Below are 10,176 nucleotides of genomic sequence, written 5' to 3' on the forward strand. Positions count from 1 at the left end.
GAAATGGGCAAGTTTTATGCAAAAATGGACGTTTTACCAACAAATGAATATACACAAAAGAATGGGGGCTCAATCAAATATAAATATCTATTATGGGTGCTGAACAGTGTGCCCTATAATATACAGCAAAACAAGAGAAAAACAGGGAGGACACTGAATAACACACCAATACACAAATAGTAAATATAACAATTCTTTATTAATTACATAGCACCAAGTGTACAACTACACAAAAAGTGAGGAAAAGGGAACAATAAAAACAATTAAAAATTGTTGGGCATGAAATATAAGCCCAAGCACTAACCTAGGGAAGGGCCATGAACCCCTTCCCTAGAAAAAGCACCCGTCCTGCTTGCCTAAGTCTATAGTCATTCCATACAGATAAGTATTTAATGAATTATAGACTTACAGACCATGCAGTGATACAATCAGTAATGTATGAATAGTAACAGTAATCTATAAATATACACTAACATGACCTGTAATACTTGCAAATAGTGTGTGACTAAGACAAGCATTCCAAAGATGGAGGACTGGACCAGATGGCAATAGGTCAGCAAGAGGACGGGGCCACAGTTGACCCCACGCGTTCCGTCACTCCCAAAGGCGACTTCCTCAGTAGTTAAGGTTAACCCCTGAGGAAGTCGCCTTTGGGAGCGACGGAACGTGTGGGGTCATCTGTGGTGTGCTGATAGTTATTCAGTGTTCTCCCTGTTTTTCTCTTGTTTTGTTTTACCGACAAAAAACAAGAAATACTCGGACTACTTCCAAAAATCACTCGAGAAAAAGTGTGAGTTTGCCTCACAAAATAAACGACAGCCAAGAGGCCGAGTGAAACTCCAAAAATGGAGAAATGTCTAACAAGGGACTGTTTACCATTGTGTTTTTTGTGAAAGTAACTTGGTTTATAACCTGAAAACATTTTGTACAGTTCAACACTTTTATGAATAAAATATTGAATGCATTTGTGATAGTTAATGTTTTGTTTTTTTCACACATTTTTTTTAACACATTTGCAATATTAGGTTTAAATCAATTTAACACCCAAGCTGATAAACAAGGAGAATTGTTGTAATTGTTTGAAAAATTATAACACATGAATAGTTTTGATTCATGTAAAAAATTTTAAACAAACAAGTCTAAACCATTTTGACTCACACAACTAATTTCTTTAGATCGGAGTTTGTGCGACACAATTGACTAGTGCAACACAAAAAAACGTGCGACAGAAAAATAACCGACATGTGCGACAGAATAGTAAATAAGCCTGAAAAAAAAGATGAGTGATATTGAAATTACTCCAGAGTAAACACTCCACTCATGGTAAATCAGGGCCAAATGTATACTTTATGTTTGCATCATAAAATTGACAAGTTTTTACTTTTGGAAGACATCAGAGGCTTCAAAGTTCAGCAACAATTTTAAAAATTTTCACAAAATGTTTCAAAATAGGAATTTTTCAGGGACCAGCTCAGTTTTGAAGTAGACATTCAGTAAGTTTGTTAACCCTTTAGGTGTTTCACAGGAATAGCAGCAAAGTGAAGCAGGAAATTCAAAATCTTCATTTTTTACACTCGCATGTTCTTGTAGATCCAGTTTTTGAATTTTTACAAAGGGTAAAAGGAGAAAAAGCCCCCCAAAATTTGTAACCCAATTTCTCTTGAGTAAGGAAATACCTCATATTGTATGTATGTGAAGTGTTCGGCGGGCGCAGTAGAGGGCTCCGAAGGGAAGGAGTGACAATGGGATTTTGGTGAGTGTACTTTGCTGAAATGTTTTTTGGGGGGCATGTCACATTTAGAAAGCCCCTATGGTGCCAGAAGAGCAAAAAAAAAAAAAAACCCACATAGCATACTATTTTGGAAACTACACCACTCAAGGAACGTAACAAGGGGTCCAGTGAGCCTTAACACCCCACAGGTGTTTGACCATTTTTTGTTCAATTGGAATGTGTAAATTATTTTTTTTTCTTCACTAAAATGCATTTTTTTCCACAAATTTTACATTTTTACAAGGGATAATAGGAGAAAATGTCCCCCAAAATTTGTAACTCCATCTCTTCTGAGTATGGAAATACCCTATGTGTGGACGTCAAGTGCACTGCGGGTGCACTACAATGCTCAGAAGAGAAGGAGTCACATTTTGCTTTTGGAAAGCAAATTTTGCTGAAATGGTTTTTGGGAGGCATGTCCCATTTAGGAAGCCCCTATAGTGCCAGAACAGTTAAAAGAATACCGGCATGGCATAATATTTTGGAAACTACACCCCTCAAGGAACATAACAAGGGATACAGTGAGTATGGTAAATTAAAAAGATTTCTAATATACTCCCAGCTGTCCAGAAATGCTGGGAATTGTTGTTTTGGAACAGCTGGAGGCTCAATTTTGGAAACACTTCATATGATTTGTTTTTCATTTTTATTGGGGGGGGGGGGGCAGTGTAAGGGGATGTATATGTGGTGTTTTACCCTTTATTATGTTAGTGTAGTGTAGTGTTTTTAGTGTACATTCACATGGGCGGGCGTTTACAGTGAGTTTCCCGCTAGGAAAATTTGCTGCAGCTCAAACTGGAAGGAGGAAACTCACTGTAAATCCGCCCATGTGAATGTACCCTGGCAAACCTCCAGCTGTTGCAAAACTACAACTCCCAGCATGCACTGATAGACCGTGCATGCTGGGAGTTGTACTAATACAACAGCTGGAGGCACACTGGTTGAAAAACCTTGAGTTAGGTTCTGTTACCTAACTCAGTATTTTCCAACCAGTGTGCCTCCAGCTGTTGTAAAACTACAACTCCCAGCATGTACTGATCGCCGAAAGGCATGCTGGGTGATGTAGTTATGCAACAGCTGGAGGTACGCAACTACAACTCCCAGCATGGCGAGACAGCCATTTGTTGTTCGTGCATGCCGGTAGTTGTAGTTTTGCAAGATTTAGAGGGCAATGGTTTAGAAACCCCGGCACAATGATCTACAAACTGTGGCCCTCCAGATGTTGCAAAACTACAAATCCCAGCATGTCCAGGCAGCAAACAGCTGGCTGGGGGTAGTTTACTTTCACTTTAGACGCGGCGATGAACTTTGAACGCCACATCTAAAGGGTTAATAGCGCGCGGCACCGAGATCAGTGCTGCACGCTATTAGCCACGGGACCGGGCCTTTGGTAGCCGTGCCGTGGCCCCGCGTGGTCCCGCGTTATAGAAAGGGAGCGGACTCCGGAAGCCTGGAATATATGTGAACTTGGGGGTTCAGGGTTGCCGCCTGCTTCCACGGCCTGTAATTAACGATCACATCAGGTCTCAGGATTGAGGCTTGCTGCGATCAAAACAACTTTTGACATGTCACTGTTTCTGTTCCCCAACAGGGAGCCTCCAGCTGTTGCTACACTACAACCCACATCATTCCCTTTGGCTTTCTGTGAATAATGGAAGTTGTAGTTAAGCAACAGTGCCTCCAGTTTAGCAACAGCTGGAGGTTCGCAGTTGCTAAACTACTACTTCCATCATTTCCAGTCAGTGTTTGAAGTGAGGCAAATTAAAAGATAAGATCAATTAAAAGATAAGGTTGGTGATGGTCACAGTACCATCTCCAGAACTGATATTTTTTATAACATGTCAGAGACATAAATTATTACCTATTAGATCCAAATTCGCTTACAAAATAATGGCAGTTGCTGATATATGAGAATGCTATGCCATTTTTGCCATTATGGTGTGACCCAGAATAGTTGAAGGGAATATTTTGGCTATGCAGGACAATATGCAAGCTAGTAGTTTTTTAATTTCATGTAAAGAGAACTTTAGGGGAAAAACTCAAGGGCAATGCATATAATGTCATATAATATCTGATGAAGCGCTATGTGTGGTGGGTAATAGCCATAACATCCATGGCTCCTGCTTGACTGTTGTCCGGTGGCCCGCCAAAGCATTTTAAATGCTCCTGAAATAAAGAAGATACACTTGCACTGTTCATAACCGTGAGTGCCTCCTGGTTTTCTCTTTTGTGATTTCTAATGCTGAATCTATATAGATGAGTACCGCAGCTAGGTGTCGAGTGTCCCATACACCTGCAACACCGCTCGAGCTCCGCTACAGTCTCAGATCCGGGTAACCGGTGAAACAGTGCCGGCCTCTGTGTCTTTGTGTTTGTTGCAGTGTATATAATGTTCTCCAAATTCAGCAGGGCTGTCCCAGATTTCAGGACCTATCCCACATTCTCTTGTGTCCTCTAATCCATTCAACTGAGAGTGTTCAGCTAAGGAACTGTATTACTCATGTGGTGTCGTGGAGCAGAAGTTCCTGCTGCTACCCATAAGAGTTTTTAGATGGCTCAGGGTTGTTGGATGTATATGTATTGTGTATTACAGGTACTGGAGAATCTTGCATATGAGCTTCACTTTCGTTTTTTCCTCCTTACCTTTTAAAAATCATAACCCTTTCAATTTTCCACCTAAAAATCCAGATTATGGCTTATTTTTAGCATCGCCAATTCTACTTTGCAGTGACATTAGTCATTTTACCCAAAAATGCACGGCAAAACGGAAAACAAAATCATTGTGCGACAAAATCGAAGAAAAAACACCATTTTGTAACTTCTGGGGGCTTCCGTTTCTACGCAGTGCATATTTCAGGAAAAATTACACCTTATCATTATTCTGTAGGTCCATACGGTTAAAATGATACCCTACTTATATAGGTTTGATTTTGTCGCACTTCTGGAAAAAATCATAACTACATGCAGGAAAATGTATATGTTTAAAAATGTCATCTTCTGACCCCTATAACTTTTTTATTTTTCCACGTACAGGGCGGTATGAGGACTCATTTTTTGTGCCGTGATCTGATGTTTTTTTCGGTATGATTTTTGTTTTGATCGGACTTTTTTATCACTTTTTATTCATTTTTTAATGGTATAAAAAGTGACCAAAAATGTGCTTTTTTTGACTTTGGAATTTTTTTGCGCGTACGCCATTGACCGTGCGGTTTAATTAATGATATATTTTTATAGTTCGGACATTTACGCACGCGGCGATACCACATATGTTTATTTTTATTTTTTTTACACTGTTTTATTTTTTTTATGGGAAAAGGGGGGTGATTCAAACTTTTATTAGGGAAGGGGTTAAATGACCTTTATTAACACTTTTTTTTTACTTTTTTTTTGCAGTGTTATAGGTCCCATAGGGACCTATAACACTGCACACACTGATCTTTTACACAGATCACAGGCGTGTATTAACACGCCTGTGATCAGTGTTACCGGCGCTTGACTGCTCCTGCCTGGATCTCAGGCATGGAGCAGTCATTCGCCGATCGGACACCGAGGAGGCAGGTAAGGCCCCTCCCGGTGTCCTGCAAGCTGTTCGGGACGCCGCGATTTCACCGCGGCGGTCCCGAACAGCCCGACTGAGCAGCCGGGTCATTTTCACTTTCACTTTTGAAGCGGCGGTCAGCTTTGACCGCCGCTTCTAAAGAGTTAATACCGCACATCGCCGCGATCGGCGATGTGTGATATTAGCCGCGGGTCCCGGCCGTTGATGAGCGCCGGGACCGACGCGATATGATGCAGGATCGCGGCGCGATCCCGCTTCATATCGCGGCAGCCGGCGCAGGACATAAATATACGTCCTGCATCGTTAAGGGGTTAAAGGGGTATTCCAGGAAAAAAATATTTTTTTATATATCAACTGGCTCCAGAAAGTTAAACAGATTTGTAAATTACTTCTATTAAAAAATCTTAATCCTTTCAATAATTATCAGCTGCTGAAGTTGAGTTGTTGTTTTCTGTCTGGCAACAGTGCTGTCTGCTGACACCTCTGCTTGTCTCGGGAACTGCACAGAGTAGAATAGGTTTGCAATGGGGATTTGCTTCTAAACGGGGAGGTTCCCAAGACAGGTGTGATCAGAGAGCACTTTGACAGAAAAGAACAACGCAAATTCATCAGCTCATAAGTATTGAAAGGATTAAGATTTTTTAATAGAAGTAATTTACAAATCTGTTTAACTTTCTGGAGCCAGTTGATATATATAAAAAAAGTTTTTTCCCTGGATAACCCCTTTAAGGCAGGGGTGTTGCTAGATTGCCTTTAACCACAACCTCAGTAATGCCCTTAACCACACCCTTATCCATGCGGAATCGCATACAGCCTCCTCCTTTAATATACTCACTACTACCAGCGGGCAACTGTACAGTGTAGTTTCATCAATCATATTCCTATCACCATTATACTGTTATAATTTTGTATACTGAGACCAATATCACTAATTAATACCAGTATACAAGGAGGAATATTATCACCATACATATTACCATCATACTGTTAATGACCAAATCCTGTATACTGACCTCAATATTACCAATAATACCAGTATACAAGGAGGAATATTATCACCATACATATTACCATCATACTGTTACTAACCATATTCCTGTATACTTAGACGAATATTACCAATAATACCAGTATACAAGGAGGAATATTATCACCATACATATTACCATCATACTGTTAATGACCAAATCCTGTATATTGACCTCAATATTACCAATAATACCAGTATACAAGGAGGAATATTATCACCATACATATTACCATCATACTGTTACTAACCAAATCCTGTATACTGAGACCAATATTACCAATAATACCAGTGTACAAGAAGGAATATAATCACCATACATATTTTCACCATACTGTTACTGACCAAAAATGTGACCAAAAATAATATTACCAGTACCAAAAAAATGACCACTTCCAAACATATTGAAATACATGCACAGATGCACACTGCTAGTTATGTGTGTTACCAATAAGGGACAAATAATATCTTCAAACCATGACCACCACTACCATTACCACTGTAATGTCCCAGTACAGGTACATGGTCCTATACTACCTGTAGGCCCTGTCAGGTTGAGTCTCTCAGTGACCTGGGTGCTCCCCGGCAGGGTCTCCCTTTGTTTTCTCCCTGTTGTTTTATATGGTGTGTATATCACTTTAATGCTTAAACAGGATCCCTATGTCTAGATAGTATACAGGACCTGTGGTAGGTCTGAAGGACCTGTGTGTAAGCCTGTCACTTGTTATGTTATGTAGTCACCTGGTTTGTTTTCATGTGTACTCCCAGAGAGCACCAGCTTAACCTATGACCCACAACATGACCAATGGGCTTTAGTGCAGCCCCCCACTATATAAAGAGGTGGCCATTGCAATTAGCTCTCGCAACCCTAGGTACATTTCACAGCCTAGGACCCCACCTACGAGCAGTGTATAATATAAAAAATTGCCACTAGGTGGCTCTGCTCTGTTCCCTGCCACAATAAATACAGTGAGTTTGGTCTCCTCCAGGCCTGGCACAGGACCAAACACAGGAAGTGCTTCTCTGCACAGAGCTTGATTGACAGCTGCACAGAAAGTGAAAGCTCCACAGATTCTAACAGAAAACTGCACAGACTGAAAGCTGCAGGAGAGCCTCACTGATAGCAACACAGACTGAAACATGGACAGAGCCTGAGGTCTTCTAATTATCACAGCACTGCAACCATGGGAGGGCGGAAATGGTCCCTCAGCAGGCTTCAGTGATGTCATGCCTGCTGAGAAACGCCCACTTTCTTCTGCTGGGGTATTGCACTATGTGAGCAAGAAGAAAGGTATGATACACAGCTTTTTAAAGCACTTTTTAAAGCTGACTGTCGTGCAGTAGCACACTTTATTGTTTCAGGTTTCCAGCAACAGTTCAGGTTTCCAGCAACAGTTCAAGATATGCACCTGACAAGACTGTGTCAAGAAAAGTTCCTCCATTTTTAACGCAACCAACCCTAGTAAGTAATGTGCCCGGCTCCGGCCGAGAGACTCTTTGGTGTAGGAGATTCTATTAAGCTGCATACCAGTCTCCTCAGGATTCGGACCCTGAGCTGACTGAACCATGAACTCCTGTTGTACATTGACTACTGAGCAGTACATGAAATCTTGTGTGAATATATAAAGTAATATATTTTGGTTCAGTAAAAAAAAAGAAAAAGGGTCATAGAGGTACACTAAGTTGTTGTGGTCCTAATGTTATAGTCCTATGTTGAGTTATCAAATGTCAAATAAAATGTATAAAGTTATTGTACAATAAAAGTCAATGTGTACAGTCATTCATGATGTCTGGTTGTTTACTCACAGGGATTTGTCCTTAAACGTTCGGGAAGAGCAAATATCACCCTTTTACCAGCATCCAGTACAAAGTATAGTGTGTGTAGTACACTACAGTACACATAGTTGTGTACACAATTAATGTACATATAGTACAGTATACATAAGTCAAGTATACCTCAGTCACATAAAGTAGTACTGTATCACTCACATTTCACAGATTACTCAAAGTAATATGTCAAGTGTATATAATGTCATCCTGTTCGTGCACAGGATACTTTCCTGGCCAGTAAGTATTCCTGAAACTAACCTAAAGCACGTAGTCAGTACAAGATAACATGAATGTCAAAGTGTTATCGGTACTCATTGTCTAGCATAAAAATGTCTAGAACAGTAAACCAAAAATAGTGTTCTGGGGACATGTGTTTTATGCCAAAGGACCCCAGTAGCCAAGGCATTGGACAGAGAGCCTCTGGCAACCCAATCCGCAACTATAAGTCTAAAGTCATGAGCCTAGTCATGTATGCAATGTCTAGTAAACAATGTCTAGTATATAGTCAGTGTACAGTATATCACATGCATAGTGTATTATATGCATAGTCAAAAATGTCATGTTATGTTTAGTAAACAGTTATGCAAGTCAGTAAATGCATAGTCCAGTTATAAAATGCAAGTCCCGTTTTAATGTGCATAGTAAAGGTACTTACAAGTCAAGTAAATGTATCCAAATATACCCAAAAATCCTGTTCACAAAGCTGTTCAACCCAAAACAGAGCGTGTATGAACTATTATTCAAAGACTCTAATGTTATTCGTTATTTCACCACCCTGAAATGGACGTTTGTGCATAAAATGCCTCAGGTCTGCATCTTCGTTCCTCAAGCCTGACAGAACCTTACGTCGAGGACGACTTATGTTAAGCGAGGGGGTTTGTAATGTCCCAGTACAGCTACATGGTCCTATACTACCTGTAGGCCCTGTCAGGTTGAGTCCCTCAGTGACTTGGGGGCTCCCCTGCAGGGTCTCCCTTTGTTTTCTCCCTGTTGTTTTATATGCTGTGTATATCACTTTAAAGCTTAGACAGGATCCCTATGTCTAGATAGTATACAGGACCTGTGGGAGGTCTCAAGGACCTGTGAGTAAGCCTGTCACATGTTATGTTATGTAATCACCTGGTTTGTTTACATGTGTACTCCCAGAGAGCACCAGCTTAACCTATGACCCACAGCTTGACCAATGGGCTTTAGTGCAGCCCCCCACTATATAAAGAGGCGGGCCATTGCAATTAGCTCTCTTAGCACTTACCACCAGCTACCTTACTGAGCTCAGCTACCAGAGATCTCAGGACAAGTGTTCAGCTCAAGTCTATGCAGTAAGTCTACAAGTCTATGTCTGCTGTCACTTAAACCAGTCAAATCTTGCACATGGTCAAGTCAAGTCTAGTTACAAGTCAAGTTTATTACAAGTATTGGTCCAGCAAGCTGCGAGGTCTTTCGGCCCTGGCCACCTCTCTGGGAAATCTGGCCTTAGCTGTGAAGATACTTACACCTGTCTTCTACTAAAGCCTCCGTTAAACCATAACTGGTTGTGGACTCTTTATTCACTACTAGCCCATGGGATAATGGAGAATCCGGGCGTGTGGTGTTCCGGAACCCGAAAACCACACTGGCGTCATGAACACATAGGGGTTAATACCATCCAACCCCGGGATTAATAACATCTGATCCCACCACTCACACCACAACACACATGGTCCCGCCATTCACCGCTGTGGCTCACCACACCACTAACTAATATCGCTGTATATCTTTACTGAATAGAATTATAGAAAAGACACATTTCTGATCAGCGTCATTGTCTTTCCTTTTCCTCCATCAGATTCCGACCACCATGACAACTTCTTCCAGCCAATACTCATCTCTTAGGCATCTGCAGGACAAACATGTTAGACTTCACATTTTTCCAGTTCACTCCCTTCCTCTACATAATCTCCTCATCTATAGGCCCTAAACTGTTATAATTCCCCTCTTTGGTGTCCTGCA

Source organism: Hyla sarda, chromosome 3 (genome assembly GCF_029499605.1).
Source record: "Hyla sarda isolate aHylSar1 chromosome 3, aHylSar1.hap1, whole genome shotgun sequence".
Classification (NCBI taxonomy): domain Eukaryota; kingdom Metazoa; phylum Chordata; class Amphibia; order Anura; family Hylidae; genus Hyla; species Hyla sarda.